At 43.3% G+C, this 19,498-nt stretch overlaps 1 protein-coding gene across 3 annotated transcripts in view; it reads left to right on the top strand.

The window, feature by feature from the left end:
* The window catches only part of Ncald (neurocalcin delta), a 408,926-nt gene that overhangs the window by 126,967 nt on the left and 262,461 nt on the right, over positions 1-19,498 (top strand). The window lies entirely within an intron of this gene.

Here is a 19,498-nt window from a genome sequence, read left to right as displayed (position 1 = left end):
TTATATTAAATTACACCAAATGGAGTGTGTTGTGCCCTGTGTGTGTTTGTGTGTGTGCCCATATGCGTGTATATGACCTGTTTGTGTCCACACCTGGACTTGCTTTTGCACTCGCGTGACTATCTGTGCAAAAGGCTTGGTTGCCCTGCACACAAGGGAGACTCTCTCCCTCTCTACCCGGGACTTATAAATTGAGTGCTAGCATCATTGCTGGGATACCAAACATGCTACTCAGGCTGCTTGGTGCCCCGCTCACTGAAGACTCCAGTCACCAGAAGCCCTGGCTTCTGACTTACAGTCTTTGTCTCTCCCTAGATCTAAGATTGTACTTTATGTAGATGATGTTCTTCTCTGTAGTCCTCTACAAATGAGCCAGGCTGACACCTCTGCCCTTTTAAATTTCCTTTCTAGTTGACGCTACAGGGTCTTACCTTCTAAAGTCCAACTGTCCATTCCTCAGGTCACCTATTTGGAACTGCTTTGGCTTGGTGTGGTCTATCCGGACATGAGCTGCCATGCCAACACAACAACACTCATGTATGTGTGTTGCATATGTGCCACAGTGAGTTTTATCAGGCTTGGTGGCAAATGTCTTAATTCAATGAGCCATCTTGGCAGCCCCAAATTTTAGCTTTCCAATAATTTTAATAATAAAAATTCATAATTTTACTTGGCCTTGAAGTGGATTACACTTCTACTTAAGAGAATTTAACTGTATGTGATCAGGACAAGACAAGAAAAGGAAGAAGCAGAAAGGGAGAAGGGGAGTAAGGTGAGTCCTTTGGACATTGAGCTAGAACCAGCAGAGTGTCTGTCTATCCATCTTGCTTGAGTGAACCAGCAGTATGTCTGTCTGTCCATCTCACTCCAGTGAAAGTGGAGGCAGTTCCTGGCCACACTCACTACTCAGATGGCTCAGGTCTTAGTGGTTTCATTTACGTGAGCATATCACCATGTGGGGCTTCAGTAAGTACTTTGCATGTAACCTGACTCATAAGACAGTTACTTAGCAAATTCTTATCCCAAGAAATTGGAATCTAGTCCAGGACCTAAACAGAAACTTAGAGCTGTGCTGGAATTGCTGACACCTGACTTGGAAAGTCCCCATGAGATATGTTGTGAATAAGATTTAACATGTCTTCCTTTCTGCCTAAGCTTTAAATCAAGCTATTTTCTACGACTGCCATGCAAAGAGCTAAATGAAAGCCAAGCTAGGATGGCTGGAAGAAACTATTTTTGCTAAAAGAGACATCAAAAGACAAGATTAGTATTTGTCCATGGTAGGCCATCACAGGATGTTGGTCTGTCTGCTGTTTGCTGAGGGCACTTTGTCCCATGAACTGCTCATGTGTTAGCTGATATTGAGATGGTCCCTGGAGGCTGTTATGAAGTGTTGTTCACCCTAATGTCTTGGGTGTCTAGGAGAATATGGAGTAGAAACAAAAATATTGACAGCTGAAGAAAGTGTTAGTTAATAAAGCACCTGTCAAGGGAGCATGGAGACCTGAGTTCAGTCCCCAGACACGGTGATATACACCTGGGGTTCTAGGGAAGAGGATCCCTGGAACTCACTGGTTAGCTAACATATACTCATCAGTGAGCCCCAGGTCTCATTGAGACTCTGTGACAATACACAAAGTACACACATGTGGGTAGGGTGTCTGGGAACACAGGAAGTTCCTCCAGGGGTAAGTTAGGCACGGTGGCTATGACTACAGCGGCTCATTAAAGGCCTTCTCCACAGCTCCTCATGGCACAGCACCAATGACATGAGAAAGTCCTTGGGTTTCCAAAACAGCTTTATTGGCATGATGGGTGATAGTTGAATCTGGATGTGCACCCCCCTGTGAAACTCAGGGCAGACCTGAGTTAAATTGGGATGGAGAGAGGGAGGAAGGGCTGGGGAAGAATGATTAATTGGCTCCTCCTTCTGGCCTTCAGTCATCTCATTAGTATGTAAACCTCTCTAGGGCCTGAGGCAGGTAGTCACACCCTCTACCTGTGCTCTTTGGGCGGGGCTGCATTGTCCTGAATGTGACTAAACAATGTAAGTCAATGGAGTTGCACGCCACATGTTAGGAGCCTGGATTCTGGGAGTGTGGCGAAATAGATGCCTGTCCCTTATAGACAATGGACACCTATTGGGTCTCTGGGCTTTGCAGCCAGCTCTTCAGCTCTTCAACCAAAACCAAGACCTTTCATGGCCTTTCATGGCCCTACACACACACACACACACACACACACACACACACACACACACACACACACACGCACGCACGCACGCACGCACAAGTATGCACACACACAAGCATGCACACACATTTACTTGTACATGTACACATGGGCATGAAAACACACATACTTGTGACACACACATACACGTTCATACACACACAAATGTATGTGAAGAGAATCTCAATAATGCCCAAATCTTTATTTATCTCTCACCTCTTTACTTTGAACTTGACATAGGATGCCACTTCATCTCTGAGTCAGCTGTGCCTTTTCTGTTTGCCTTTTCTCAAAGCATTTGACAGAAATGGACTGTTTTGTGCACTCTGACATGATTGGTGCCCACAGCATGGTCTGGCAAATGGTTGGTGCTCCCTTGCAGAGTGACTGACAAGTGAGTGGAGTTAAGACTCCCCACTTCTCTCCTTCTGCAAATTCCTTACATTCAAAGCGAGGACTAGCTGTACGAAGCACGATGACTCACTTGGGCTCTCGACAAGCATATTGTGCTCAGCCTGCCTCTTGCTGTTCAGGTGTGCTGGGCTGGTATGTAAAGGAATGTGTTGTGAAAGGCTTTGTTAACCCTCTCAATCTGATTGTCTAAGACTATGAAATTTTAAAAAGCTTCAAAACCAGAGAAATGAGCTCAAGTGCCTTTTCTTATTCTTCCTAAACTAGGACCCAGGAGAACAAAAGGGTCCAGACCACATCTTTCTAGGCAACTGCACGTATTATAAAGTTGATGCAGTCGATTAGTCTGAGGAAAAGAAAGGGTTTAGAGAGCCAGAAGAAGAAAGTCACTTAAGCAGAAAACTTGACTTAATTCACAACTAGGCTATAGCCCAAGATTTCTTTAAATGATAATTGTTATTAATTCTTTGAGAATTTCCTACAAAGTACTTTGATCAAAGTCACCTCCTACACTTCTCCCCCTAACTCCTCCTAGGTCTAAACCCACTTTCCTAACCCATAACTTCATGTCTTTTTCTCCTTTAAAAAAATAATCCACCCCCCTGTTCCAAGAGGTCTCCCACCTGTTGGGAAGAAGGGGCATGGTGTCCCATGTGCCCAGGCCCTTCTCTGATGCTTTCTCTTCACTTTGACCAGCTGTGAGTTTCTACACAATTCAATGAACTAAGAAATTCCTCTGATGAGGACTAAGAGCTGCACTAGTAAAGATATAAATTTGAGGGCAGTTTATACTCTGTCCATTTGGCAGAACAATAGACACAGGTTAACTCCTGGCCTGCAGTCTCCTTAATCATGGGCTCTTGGCCAGATTTACAGTGCCAAACATGTGCTTCCTCTTGTGGAATATAGCCCATGATTTTTATTTGTTTGCTTGTTTGTTTATGTGTGGGAGGTGGAGAGGGTATGGCCATGCTACAGAGAATGTGTGGAGGAGGACGACTTTTAGTAGGTCCTTTTTATTCTTCCATCACGTGGGTCCCTGGGATCACAGTGAGGTCATCAGGCTTGGTGGCAAGTCCCCCAACCTCCTGTGCTATCTTGCTGGCTCTAGCTTCTGATAGGAACAATGACTTTGTTTTTCTGTACCCTTGAAACTGAATGTGGAGAGCTTCCACAGTTAGCATTGGCATCCTGGGTTTTTACAAGGTAGCATTACACCATAGCATTTCTTCATGTTGCAAAACTGTTTTGTTAAAGTCATATCATTCTGTTAAATCGATGTGCTATGATTTGGTTGTGTGTTCCTTTAAAAAAAAACTGTTATGAATCATGCTTCTATGCCCATCTTGCACTCACCAAGTTTCTTGCTTTGCCTTCAGATGACTGTGTGCTACATTAAAAAGGAAAGAAATTTCCATGGCTCTGGATACCTAGTGCCACAGTTACATTACAAAGGGCTGCAGTGGGTACATCCGGGGAACATTTAGCTCCCTTTGAAAGCTGTGTGCCCTGTTCAATGAAGTGATGAAGTGATATTTGCCATTGTGTGACCGTCTGTTCTTATAAATCTGAAACCATGTCCTCCAAACTACGTTCCGTCACTTGCTATGCTGCCCACTTAAGAGCTGGGTTCCCATCAGGGTCTCAGTCAAGCACCACAGACAACAAACACCCAAGCCAATGAGAAAACACCAATGTCGGTTATATTTAGCAGAGAACATGTAACAAAAGTCCTCCAAGGCACTCTTTGCTTCCCAGTCCAATCCTGCAGCATCTGTCCTATGCATGGGCTATCTTGTTTCTGTTTGGCCTCTACACTGCCTTTCTGTTGCTGCTTACTATTTAGCTCAGGTGTTCAGCCGTCTTCCCAGAGCCGATCCATCCGAGCCACTCTAAGACACGACTCCCCTGGCTATCTAGAACCTTCCTTAAGAAGGAGTCTAAGTATCTTCAGAGAGAGTTTGCTTATACTCATATTTCACACAGTAAGAAAAACCTGTGGTGTTTTGAATGAAATTTCCCCCATAAGTCTCAGGCATTTGAGTTCTTGGTCCCTACTTGCCTTGCCTGTGGAGGTTTAGGAGGTGTGGCCTTGCTGGAGGAAGTATGTCACTGGAGAGCAGGTGTTGAGGTTTTAAAAGCCAAGTGGCTGTGTCCAGTGCACTCTCTGATTCACGGTTGTGGTTTGAGCGCTGTGAGCTCTCAGCCCTTACTTCCACCATGTCTGCTGCCATAATTCCTTGCCAAGGTGGACTCTCATTGTTTGGAACCCTAAGCCCCAAATAAACCTTTCCTTCTATACCTTGCCCTGGTCATGGTGTTTTGTCACAGTGATAGAGAAGGAACTAATATAAACGCCAACGCTGAGCTGATGAACAAGGGTCTGCCTTCCTTAGGAGAGAGGACGGGGATGTTCCATGGTAGCACAGTGACACGTTTGTCTCTGACACAGATAACAAAGACAATAATAGCAGCACTTTAGTATGATTTCTACAGGCCAGACACTGTTCCCTACTCTTTACATCTTCTGTCACCCAATGCTCACAGCTATATGACTTAACTAAGGTCATCATGTCTTTGCTTTCAATGGAGAAGCTGACCATGAACTGTCTCAAGGAGCTCTCTTAATGTCACACAGTATGGAACAGTGACTCAGCCTGTCTGGTTCTAATGCCTAGGTTCTAGACTATTGTACCCCATAGCTGCAGGTTGTATGTACAGTCGACTCTCAGCATTCAGAGGAATTAGTTCTAGGACCTCCTTCAGCTATCAAAATCCTCAAATGCAGACGCCTCTCACAGGAGATGATGTAGTATTTACCTATGGCTATGCATATCCTTCTGTATATTAATTCTTTCTGGATTACTTGGAACATCAAATGCATTGTGAAGGATTGCTCTAGTATAACTTCTTGGGAATGATACAAGGGAGTACATCCATCAATGTTCAATAGAGATGCAGTTTGGGGAGTGTTTTCAGTCTATGGTTGGCTGAATAGGTATAGAAACTGCATACATGGAACACTCATTCTTTAGAACCCTCCACCACCCACATAAGGATACATATGTTACATACACATTACATGCATATAATCATTTCACATTTCTCTTCTTTTTGTTAAAGTAGAATTTGAAAATCATAGGAATTACCCATTTCTTATGAGTTTCTTTTTTTAAAACACTGCTTAGGGGATTTTTTTTTTTTATGCTATCTGTGCTGTCTACCTGTGAGATCCTGTTGACCTGTCTCCTCCATATTGCTTTCACTACTTCTTCTTATGAGAAAGGGATGCTTTGACATCTCAGAAACTAGCTGTACATCCAGTGTAACAGGGTCTGAGGGTTTGCTGACAGGGTGCCCAGAGTCTTAAAGAAAAGGGCTGGTGACCTAAGCTGCTTTTTTAAAAAAGCATTTTCTCGAGTAAATGTGTGAATCCTGCCTAGGTTCTTGGTTTGGTTTTAATGCACTGGCTTCCATCTTTGTATCACTCCTTGGAATATGCTAGTTCCTTGGTCTGGCTTATGCTTTCTGGTGGAGAGACCAAGTGTGATACAACACTCAGATAAGAATCCCCTTTCCTTTGCAAAACTTGCTAGCAAGTTCGATGTAGGAACTCATTTTTTTTTTTTGTCTCATACAGAAAAATAAATAGGCATTTTGTTTCTTTTACACACACACACACACACACACACACACAATTTGCATGAGAAGAAAATGTCTAGCAATTGAGGTCACACCTCACAGTCAAAGCTGATGTTCAACATCATTCAAATGTCTTGTCTAAAGCGCTGCTAACTTCAGTGAAGGGTGCTGACCGAGGTGAGCAGCAGTCACGAGTTTCTGAAGTGGGAAGAATGTTGGGATAGGTGTCAGGAGACCTGAGATCAAGGCCACTTTTGTTGATAACCAGCTGCTGTGGGCTCATTACTTGGCCTGTGCTTCACTGTTTTTAATCTATAAAAGGGAGGTTTATACTAGATGTTTCCTGTCACGAGCAGTCAACACAAGATAATGTTCATTGCTGGACAACTTGAAGGTTTAGTCTATGATGATAATATTTCTTCAGGTCTCTGGACACATCTAACAACACTCATTCGTGGAATGACTCACATCTGCCTGTGCTAACTCCAGTTGTCTGTCCCTGGCTCAAAACTGTCCAAATTTGAGATTCTGTCCTCAAGATCAGGCGGTTGTTAAAACAAGAATACTCCCTGAAGTCTCTTTGTTAGAATGTGCATTAATTATTTAGTTGATTTAATACAATAGCAATGATTTGGAATAAAAGAGATTGCCCATACTGAGCTGGGTTTGGAGGGATGGGAGGAAGTGAAGGCAATAGGATTTAGCTCCATCCTTCCAGGACCTATCGCAGTATCTCTGCATGAATGTCGGGTGAGTGCTGGACTGACTACTGCCAAAGTTACAGAGTTGAAAGGGGGAGTGGAGTTTCTGTCAGCTACAGTGGACTGATGAAAGAAATAGGTAAGGAAGGGCTTGTGGCCTGCATGGCTCAAAGCTTAGAGATGGGACTGAGCATGGCAGTTTGGAAAGAATTCAACAGATGATGTGGTAGCATTGTATTGTAAAACATGAGCAAAGGAAACCAGATTTAGCTCAGCCGGTAAAAGGGAAGAAGACCTCTCTCATAAGACAGGTATTTTAGGAACTTTATATGGTAGGCCTATGCAAAACAGTTTTGAGAGGAAAGATCCAGGAAGCCTGCCGAGCTCCAACCTCTGCCCCTTGAATGCTAGTAAATGGGCTTTTCAGAATTTGACCTTGTAGTGTTTCTAGGGATAAATGTTGAGACAAATACTCTTGCCAGGAAAAATAAACAGCTTGGGAAGAAGGAAAAGGTCCAGGGATCCTAAAGAGTGGGGGTGGGGCTCTGGCCGTCCGTCATGTCTGTTCTCCATTCCCAATGACCTTAATCTTTTTCTCTTTCCTCCCTGATTTTTCTAGCTCTCAAAATTGACAGTGTCTCAAGTGGTAAAAAGTTACAGTTGCTTTTGGGGGAGCCATATTTAGATCCCCATGCTATAAAAAGTACAAAAGCTATAGAATCTGCCTCATTCCACATTTCTCTGACCAGTAACTGGGTGAGGACCTATCTGGCAATACCACATTGGGGTTAGCTATTACCACATAGCAAATGACTCCCAAACTGGGGGACGTGCACACACTCACTTGTATATCTTACCGATATACTGATCTATGGTTCCAGTGGGAAGGCCCAGCTCTGTTCATGGCTTCATCTGAAAGCTATAGGACCACTTCTTGGATGCATATCAACGTTGCTGGCAAGTCTGTCCTGCCTGTTAACAGTGTTTGAAGGTCAGAGGTAGAAATCTTTAGATTAAAGGTCATGGGAATATTGGTTTTTCTCTGTATCAACCTGCCCACATCTACTTGACTTTCATATAGCTTGGTTGGGAGAAGGTTGGGTAGAAGAGAGAGAGAGTGAAAGAGAAAGAAAATGTATTCTGTCACGTTTATATTAACTGGTAAGTTAACACCACAGTTTCTATCACATTTGATTTTTTTTTTTTTTTTTTGGCATAAGTCACTAAAGGCATCTACATTCAAAAGAAGGGAAATTCAATTTTACTTCAGATGGAAGTAAGGACAGAATTTGTCAATGTGTTTTTTTAAAGTGTTCATGGGATTAGTTTTTCTCCCCTATTTAAGTTTACCTTTCACTATCCCCCAGACTCATTCTGAACAAGGGAAGTGGGATGTGAGCCCAGGAAGGCAAAGGGCGAGAGAACTCAGTTTGCCCAAAGCAGATGAAACCCACCCCCTGAGCTACCAGCCTGGCACTTGTGGCTATGTAGAGGCAGGGGTCTCTGTTGCCTGGTGAGTGTCCTTAACTACTTTTGAAGGGCTTCAGAATAACAAGGTAACACAGAGTTGGAAGTACATTCGCTCTGAGGGTGTCCTTCCTATTGAAGCTGGAGTTAAAAAGGATTTAACTCCAAAAAGGATTTAGGAGAACGCAGGGCTGACCTTGTTCAGAGAACCTTTTAAGCATGCTAATGAAGTAGATAGTCTCTGGGTGGGCTCTCAGGTCCGCTCTCCTGAGTCTGATGACTTTTGTCATGGGTCACCAATAGGGCTGATGTCTAGGAGAGGTGTCCAGCCTCCTAATGCATGGGATTCTTGAGCTGTTACTGACATGGGAAACTGAGTCACAGATGTGCCATCTGAGATAGTGGTAGGGATGGACTCCTTGGGTAAGTTGTCCCTAAGAGTCATGGTCAATTGTGAAATACCATTCTTTGGGTTGGAGGGCATTGAGCGTCATTTTTCAGCACCCCTTAACCTTGCCCTTAAGGAAACCCAGCTAAGTGAGCATTGTATTATGCTTTCCTCAAACATGTTCTGCCGCACCATCACCATGCTCAGTGACTTGTCCCTAATTTAAAGCACAAAGGAGAGGGGATGTTTGGAGTCTTTCAAGCCTTGTCCACTGATGGGAAGAACATCCCTCAGTATTGATCTCTCATGTTTCTGAGAGTTCTTTTTGTGTCATTTAGAAAGAGTTGAACACTTTCTGAATTAAATTCTAAACCGTTCTCACTTAAAAGCCTTCACAAATCTCTTCTTGAGAGCAGGATTTTCCTTTTATTCTTAAAGGTTTTTAAATCATTTTTTTCTCTACTCGATACTGTTCATTCCAGTGATATGAATTGCTATGACGAGCTGTATTAAATCTATTTATGTCATTACACCTTAGGCTGGAAGATGTCCATTTGTAAACCATGGCTACCATTTTTTATTTGATATTTTATTTGTTTACATTTCAGATGCCATCCCCCTTCCCGATTCCCCCCACCCATTAATCCCCTATCCCATCCCTCCTCTTCCTTTTTTGCCTTTATACTGTTTAAATTACATGCAAGTATTAAGGTCAGTTCTAGGTTGAGGAACTAGCAATACAATAGTTGCAAATAGTCCAGGAACAAGGAAGAAAATAAACCCAAATAATCAAAGAACATGCACAACCATAAACAGAGTCCTGTTATCATTCCTGTGATCACTATTTCTAAGGGCTTATCAGGATGATCAAAATATCTGAGCCTACTTCCCTGTCCTAGTCCAAAGTCATTTTCATGCCTGAAGCCTACTTTTCTGTTCTAGCTTAAGATTTAGATTTCTGCCTATAATTACTTCTTTGTTCTAGCCTAAGATTTAGATTCCTGCCTGAAATTTCTTCTTTCTTCTAGCCTAGAATTTATATTTCTGCCTGAAATTACTTCTTTGTTGCAGCCCAATGTCAGATTCCTGCCTGCAGTCCTTTTCCTTGGCCAATGACAGATTCCTGCCAGTCAGCCCCAAAAGCTCTCCACATCTCCTCCTTTTTATTGCAAAAACCAGACTGAGTCTGTCTTAGGTCATTCTGACAACAAAGCCTTCCTTACCTGTCGTGGAATATGCATTATCATAAGCAATGCACTTCTGTCTTAGGTTGGTAAGGGTCTGTGCAGAATCTTACCCATCCTTGGCTTGCTAGCCTGTTAAATCAATAACTCTGTCTGGGGGTCCATTATCAGTTTCGAGTCATGTACTTTGGCTGCCAACCTGTTGATGTAGTTAGAGACAAGCTTTAACACAATGGGCAGGAATAAAGTATTCCCAGGACAAGAAGGGCTAGCATGATCAAGCTATATATGCCATTCCTGAGGTTTGAGTAAAATGAAAATATTGACCTCAGGTCATGGATAATTTTATCAGCATTATCTGCAGCATCAAAGCTCAACAGAACAGCATTTTTTAAATTCATAATCTCACTATGTAAAGTTAACACACCCAGAGAGGTGTTAGGATTATGCCAAATACCCTACAGGTGTTTTTAAACTTTTTTCTAATTATAATGACAATCATTGTAAATTTTAGAAGTAACACTACTCCAATGATATTTGTCATGACACTTGGGGTGGCTCCTAACTCTTGAACCCTGGACCTCTTTCAGATAATTTGAATAGGTTATAGAGCATCATCTATTTGTAAACCATGGCTACTATTAAGTAGAGATATTTTGGCATTAAAATCATTAGACAGCTTAAAGAATTTGGGATACAGAACCAACCATCCAAGGACTAATGAATGGGCTGTATTTATGAACTATATATAATCAGTTGATTTCTTTCTTTTTTTTCTGGCCCTTCAGTGTACATGGCTTTTAGAAATGTCACATAGAGGCATTTGTGAAGGATACAAGACTGAAAATAACATTGCAGATTCCAGGCAGAAAAGAGTTACACACTCAAAAATAATTCAGATTTAAGTCTTGTTTGCAAAGGTGTTTCCATGACTTGGAATTTAGTGAATAATGCCTATGTCTGAAGCCACACAAGGATGTTAGGGTAGAGGGGTCAGAGGGCAGTGGTTGTACCTCCAGCAGAATAGCATGTGGCCCTGAAAGGGAGACTGTCAGAAGGTATCTTATTTTTGATTAGTTGTAAAGATTCTTCATGGAATATACTAACCACAACCCATAGAGAAGACAAGAAAGCCTGATGCTACATTCCATAACATTCCACCTTCTTATAGAGAAGACTGGAGATGGTTAGAAAACAATTTGGAGGCCAATGAACACTCGCTACTACAGTAGGCAGACACCACTCTATAGTCTTGGCTTGCTAGTTTTTTCACAGAAGGTCAGGCTAGTTAAATGGGTCTAGCTACCTGGTGAACTTAAAACAAGTTTTTATCCAATAGGATAAGGGTGATAATTGTGTGGGACTCTGGAGTAAAATAGACCACAGCCTGGAGAAGTGGTCCAGTGTTTAAGAACATGTACTTCTCTTACTAAAGACCAAAGTTCAGTTCCCAGCACCCATGTTGGGCAGATCACAACTGTGATCTGACGCCCTCTTTTGGCCTCTGTGAGCATTGTACTTACAATGTGCACACTGCACCCCCTCCCCATGAACACAATTTAAAATAAACAAAAAATCTTAAATAAAAGTAAGGAGCAGAGGAGTGAGCTAAGATACTCAGAACTTTTCCTAAAGAAAAAATTTTTTTAGCTGTCCTAAATCTTGGGAAAGTCCCTGAGATGGATGTCAGAGGCAGAGATGAGGAGACACACTCTTCAGTTGGAGAGTGGTGTTTAGTACAGGGAGAGATGAGGAGACACACCCTTCAGTTGGAGAGCGATGTTTAGTACAGGGAGAGATGAGGAGACACACCCTTCAGTTGGAGAGCGATGTTTAGTACTACCTAGTAGCAGAAGGACAGGGCTCTAGGGGTGGATGAATTTTTTTGATAAATGTGCTCAAAAGCGAAAATCATTATGACAAGAATTCAATCTGTCTAGGAGTTATTTTTCTGGTAGAATCTGTCCGCTCATGGGTACAGAGTTGTTTATTTTTATAGTTTCTTTCTTCCTTAAACATGGAATTGTCTCTATTGTGCATGCTCTGTAGATTCATGTGGGCTGCCTCTGTTGGGTGTGCAAGGAAAGAACTTGTATCCAGTGACTCTTTTATAGTTTCTGACATGTGCTAACATGTGAGGTTGCAAAACTAGGCTCCATGGAAATGGCATATATAATTATTTATGGAAAGAGGTCATAGGAATTTTCAAGGTTACAACCTTTGAGAAGAATCCCAAATGTTCAGTTAAGTTCAGCCGAGGTACTTGTAGGGATGTGAAAGGGGTTTTGTGGCTATGATTTTTTTCTCTTTCTTTCTTTCTTTCTTTCTTTCTTTCTTTCTTTCTTTCTTTCTTTCTTTCTTTTTCTTGTAGATAGAACAAGTCAACTGCCCAAATACCCTGTTGTCTTGTCACCATGCAGAATTGCTCCAGCCTTCCTCTCTTTCAACACACAAAGAGGGTCTGAGGTATCTTTGCTATGTGAATGTCTTCTTCAGTCCCAAAGTACTGAGAGGAGCTGGCATGTGGCAGGGAGGATGCCTATTCCCAAGCAGTGTCTGAAGGCAGACCTAATGTCGTTGGCTTCAGTATTTGGGATGAGGTTGACTCCTTAAGATAAACTAAATAAAATAAAATAAAAGTGAACTTATCAACTGTTACTGAGAAACTGTCCACATAGAGGGCAGCAGGGCAGCAGGCCAGCGCTTAGTCAATGGTGTCCTCCTGTAACTGGGATCTATTCTATGAAGGAGCTGTACTCACTGGGTATAGCCAATCCCCTGTCGTCACTGGGAAGTTTCTTATGGTCATCTTATTTGAAAGTCACATTAATTTTCACAGGCTTTGAATTCAAGTATTCTCAAAGGAAGCCTCTTAGTGGGAGGATGACCAGCTGTTCTTCACAGTTGTTTGATTCATCCATAAGAAAAATTAATCTCTTCTTGGGCAGCTGGTTTTCTGGATGACATTCTGTGACAGAGCTCCTGTGATGGAAAGAAAGGTTATAAAATGTTTTAATTAAAAAGTTTTCATCCTGCCTTCTTTAAAACTATACCATGGAAGAATACTATTGTAATTAGAAGAAATATTTAGCTCAATAAAACTAAAATACAACTGCACATACTCAGGAAATGAGATAATTAAGATGGGATATCTTAAAGAGCCTCCAGGGTTCTGGTGTGTATGTACACAGAAACTTACTCCAAAGCCTGCAGGTGTTTCAGAGCGGAGACCAAGGAACCCTGGGAACCAATGAATGAGTTGGACTTTTCCTACTTGCAAGGCTAGCTTAAGAGATGCAACGTTATTACCCCTGAGGAACAGATCTGATACCAGAGGTAAACCTACAAAGACTGGCTGTGGGCTGGAAGACAGCAGTTGGCATGTGCTCACCTCACAAGCCTGAGGACCTGAGCTCCAGCCCCAGAACCCAGTGTGGTAGGGAGGGCTGTAATCACAGGACCAAGGAGGACAGGTGAATCTTGGGACCAGCCTCATTTGCTGGGTGAGTTCCAGGCCAGTGAGAGAAAAGAAAGGAGGGTGGTGCCTGAGGAATGATATTTGAGATTGTCCTCTGGTTTCCACATATGCACACACACACACGAATATATACATAAACACACTCATAAACATACATACATACATACATACACATGCACACACACATACATACATATACACATCCACAATTATACACATACACATATATACATACACATACATACATATACACATATACGTACATATACACATACACACACATATATGTATACACATATACACATACATATATACATACACAATATACATATATACACATATACATACATATACACATATACACATATACACATACATACATATACATATTCACACATACAAATACACACATATACACATATACACATACATATACACATACATACATATATGCATACATATATACATTCACACATACACACATATACATATACATACATATACACATACATACATATACACATACATACATATATACATATACACATATATACATACACACATATACACATACACATATATGTACATATACACATACACACATATATATGAATACACATATACACATACATATATACATACACAGATATACACATACACACATATACATATACACACATATATACATATACACATACATACATATACATATTCACACATACAAATACACACATATACACATACATATACACATACATACATGCATATATATATATACATTCACACATACACACATATACACATACATACATATACACATACATACATATACACATGCATGTATACATACACACATATACACATACACACATATACACATACACACATATACACATACACACATACACACATACACACATATATACATACACTCATATACATATACATACATACACACACATATACATATACATACATACACACATATATACATACACACATATACACATACACACATGTACACATACACACATACACACATGTACACATACACACATACACATATACACATACACACATACACACATACACACATACACACATACACACATATACACATATATATACGCATACATACACTCATACATACACATACATACATATACTCACAGGTGCATCAGCACCCATTCCCTCTCTCTTCTCTTCCCTCCATCCTCCATCCCTCCCTCCTTTCTCTCTCTCTCCCTCTCTCGTGAGATACAAGAATCAGATAATTGTACAGACAAAACAAAACCATGTAAATGATGGCGGTGATAGGTACTTTTTTTAGAAAAGAGGAAGGGCTGTGGGAAAGCCCACAGCACCTTTAAGATGAGACTGAATTGAGCTTTTTAAGGATGGCAGTGACGTGAGTTGACGTAGGAGGGCTTTAGCTCTATGGTAGGGACACCTGTGACAACATGCTTCAGATGGACTGAGACTGCCATAGCCACTCCTTCCAGCCTGCTTGAGCACCACCCAGGGTTCAGCCTTCGAAGGTGACCTGCTCTATTTCTGCACAGCAAGACTCACTGGAAATTCTTGTATTTGATCTTCAGGTGACATCAGCCGCAGCCCTTTCATTCCAGGGAAGTTGATTCGCCTTCCACGTGGAAGGGCCTGAGGTATCTGAGGGGGATGGCATCTTGTTAAGGCATGTGTTAAGGTCCTCTCAGGCATTCCTCCTTTCCATCCCTTCAGGAGGGATCCCTTCTCCATCACCTCTCGCTATGCATCTCCAGACCATGGTTCTCATGCCTCTGAGCCCAGTCCTGCTGAAAACCTTCAGCAGTTCGCTTGTGACCACAGAGTAAAGGCTTGACAGGCAGCCGTGATGTAATTCTCCAATGGGAACCAAAATATTTGCCTTCTGCGCTGGATCCCTATAAAGTACCACCTGTGCCTAAGACAAGGCACAGTGTGGCCCCGCCCCACCCCGCCCTGCCCCGCCCCCGCCCTGCCTCCCGTATTCGTTTTTCTTCTGTGAGTTGATTAGTTAGGTTCAGCCGAGGTATCCTGCAGACCTGGAAAGGGGTTCTGTGATTATAAATTTTTTTTCTCTTGCTTGGAGAGGGAATAAGTCAACCGCTCAGGTGCCGCGTTTGCTGTGGCCGGGTGTGGAACTGCCCCAGCCTCTCTCTGCCATCGGCTCTGCATCTCTCTGTTTCCAGCTGTCAAATCTTTGGCCAGAACAGTGAAACTCCCTACCTTGAATTAGGTCAAGAGCCGTATGAAGTGAGTTCCTCCTTTCCAAAACCCTAGAACCCCTGGAGTCTTCTGCAGCAGTTAGTCAGCCAGGGAAATAGGTGGTTTCCAGGAGACAGGTGAGCATGGGTCACCAAGTCCCCTCCTAGCTCAAGTAGCTGGAATTTCCTTCATGTGCACTTGCCACCTCCACTCCGTCTTGTACTGTCTGAGCTGCTGCAGTCCAACTTGGCCAAACTTCTTTCGGCATCCTGAGAAACAGCACATATAGACTCAGAAAGAAGAATGGATTGCAATTGTTGGTCTGATGGCTTCTTGCTTTCCTTCTGTGCCATTTTTGATCTGGTAGCACAATCTCTGGAGCCCAAATCCTTTCCTGACAGATTTTTGTATTAAGTTCTTGGTTTGGTGAAAGCTACAGAACCCCATTTTTATCTTCTGCATTGCTTTAATTATTTATTGATTTTTTCTTTTTTTTTTAAAAAGGAAATTGTGTGCTGGTGAGATGAATATGCATGCACGTAGGTATGGGTGCTCCTCCACACATGTGGGCATGGGTGCTCCTCCCCACACATGTGGGTGTGAGTGCTCCTTCCACACATGTGGGTGTGAGTGCTCCTTCCACACATGTGGGTGTGGGTGCTCCTCCACACATGTGGGTGTGAGTGCTCCTTCCACACATGTGGGTGTGGGTGCTTCTCCACACATATAGGTGTGGGTGCTCCTTCCACACATATAGGTATGGGTGCTCCTCCCCACATGTGGGTGTGAGTGTTCCTTCCACACATGTGGGTGTGGGTGCTCCTCCACACATGTGGGTGTGAGTGCTCCTTCCACACATGTGGGTGTGGGTGCTCCTCCACACATGTGGGTGTGGGTGCTCCTCCACATATATGGGTGTGGGTGCTCCTCCACACATGTGGGTGTGGGTGCTCCTCCACACATGTGGGTGTGAGTACTCCTTCCCACACATGTGGGCGTGGGTGCTCCTCCACACATGTAGGTGTGGGTGCTCCTTCCACACATATGGGTGTGGGTGCTCCTTCCATACATATGGGTGTGGGTGCTCCTCCACACATATGGGTGTGGGTGCTCCTCCACACATATGGGTGTGGGTGCTCCTTCCACACATATGGGTGTGGGTGCTCCTCCACACATATGGGTGTGGGTGCTCCTTCCACACATGTGGGTGTGGGTGCTCCTTCCACACATGTGGGTGTGGGTGCTCCTCCACACATGTGGGTGTGGGTGCTTCTTCCCACACATGTGGATGTAGGTGCCCCGCCCATGCACGTGGGTGTGGAGGCCAGAGGTTGGCCGAGGATGTGCTCCTCTATCTCTCTCCACCTTACTTTTTATGACAGGGCCTCCTACTGATGGGCTATGCTGCCTGGGGAGGCACCTCCTTAAGCCTCCCCTTGGTGCTAGAGTTACAGATGTGTACAGCGACAGCTGACTTTTATACGGGTGGTCCTCAAGCATTTTACCCACTGAGCCCTCTCCCCAGACCCGTTTCTTAACACTTCTCACTCACTTGCGGAGTTGTTACATGCTGAAGGGTCGTAGTGATGCTGTCTTGGTTCATCCCTCTGGCCCAGCATTGGGCATTTGGCAGAAGTGCCTCTGGAGTGAACAGATTCATTATTAACTCAGTCTTGGTGCAGCAGAGAGCACTCCTGTACACATTCTGGAGTAGGGTGGCCATAAGCCCTTGTCGGGTTTTAACAGAAGCGGAAACATCTTCCCCTGGGTGCTGCTGGAAATTCTTCCCCCTGGTTGCTCACAACCAGCGGAGTCATCTGCCCTCTCTTGCTCTCAGAATCTTCTAGAGTGAGAGCTGCTTTCTGATATTCTTCCCTGGGGTTTTGCTCACCTAGCATGTGTGTCTTTTTACATGTGCTGGGGACTAGGTCTCCAGCATGTGACAAGTGGCGGCCCCTCCTGGATAACAGAACTGCTTCTGTATCTCTTCAGGGGACAAGCATTCCAGACAAGGCTTCAGTACAATTGTACATTCCTAGCCAGACATGGCACATGCTGTTAGTGCCAGCACTCAGGAGGAAGAGGCAAGCAGATCTCTGTGAGTTTGAGGCTAGCCTTGTCTACATAGTGAATTCCAGGATAGCCAAAGCTACATGGTAAGGCTCTGTCTCAAAACAAACAAGCAAAATTATATGTTTTATTTACTTTGCTAAGCACACTGTTTTAAGAGTCTTTCTCCCTACCCCTTTCTCCTTTTTTCCTTCCCTGCTTCCCCTCTCCCTCTCCCTCTCTTCAGTATTAGTTTGTTGAGCACATACTATGTAACTTAATCCATACTCAATGCTGGAAACACAATGACAAATGAGAGAGGCAGGATGCCTGGCCCTCTCAGAGTACGGTCATAAGTGATAACTAGAAACTTCCCCTGCCTTCACCACTACCTCAGAGTCACAATAAAGGCTTCTCTGGAAAGGTTGTTGTATCTTGACAGTGGTCACTGTGGTATAGAGACAGGCCTGGAATGACACACGGCATAATGCATTTGTTCCCTGTGTGGTGACATCCGTCAGGAACTTACTTAATCTCTTAGGGCTTCATGTTTCTCACCCATTTACTTTAAGAGATTCACAGGAAGAAATATGAAATGCAATTTATGTTACAGCTCAGAGCCAAACCTGACTCGATAACTTCGGAAACTCAGAACGAGGAGGGGGATAACAGCTGGCAGCCAGCGGAGCACTTGCCTTGGTTGAGATGCACAAGCCTTAAAATCTCCAAGGATCCGAAGGCGGCACAGGAGAGAGGGCGGGGCCTGAGCTCCTCACTTCCGGTGTAGGTGTTGGCACTTCACCTAGGGCCCTCTGTAAATATTCAGAGTCTTTTTGAAGTACTGGGACTATACTTAGTCACAGTACACTGAAACAGAATGAAAACCGTCCCGCACTTTGATGACAGCTGTATGTCCGGGAGAGGACAGTGGGGGGACAGAGCGCATGTGTGCTCGTGCGTCAGTCACCCTTTAATGGGATGAGAGCAGTCAAGTGTGACCAAGTGTTCAAGTTGCTTTTCTCTTCTTCACAACAGGTTCATTGCTTGAAAACCGAGTTAACTTTAAAATGAATTCTCCTAGCTGTCAAAGTACCAAGAACGAGGCTATGGGAAACAGGACAATTCCAACAAAGATGTCCTTAAAAGACAGAAAAATAGCCTCCCAAGTCTCTTAGACTCCGGTTTTGCATTTTAGCAGGGGAATCCAAACAGACTAATACTGAAGATCATATAAAAACAATAGAGGGCAAAATAGAAAACAGAAACTCATTCTGTCGCGCCCAGCCCATAGTAACTTCTCTGATTCATCTTCTGATTACCCTTTTCAATCTTTTCACAGAATTTGAGTGGCACCTGCAAGGGCGGGGCTTGATCCAGCACTGCTAAAGACAAGTAGACCAAAACACATACTTCTGTATGTCTGCTTCTGTTTACGTGTGAATTTTCATGTTGAAAAGATTCGGAGAAGTCCATAGTAGAATGAGATACTGCCTTATAAATTGTTAGTTGTCCATCGTAGTCAGCCATCCTCCCTCAACCTCCCCATGAAGACGCTGCCTCTTCCTTCCTCTTCCCACTACTGGTCCTTTCCTTTATGTGGGTCGCAGGGTCACGTGTCAGTGTTTCTTGGCATAGCACAGAACACATCTGTAACTTAAGAAGAATTTTTATAAATCCCAGGCTGCAGTGTGCACAGGGCAGGGAAGAAGATTGATCCATT

This window comes from Arvicanthis niloticus, chromosome 13 (genome assembly GCF_011762505.2).
Source record: "Arvicanthis niloticus isolate mArvNil1 chromosome 13, mArvNil1.pat.X, whole genome shotgun sequence".
In the NCBI taxonomy this organism is placed as follows: domain Eukaryota; kingdom Metazoa; phylum Chordata; class Mammalia; order Rodentia; family Muridae; genus Arvicanthis; species Arvicanthis niloticus.
The sequence above is the reverse complement of the archived record's forward strand: the minus strand, read 5'-3'. Positions and strand labels throughout refer to the sequence as shown.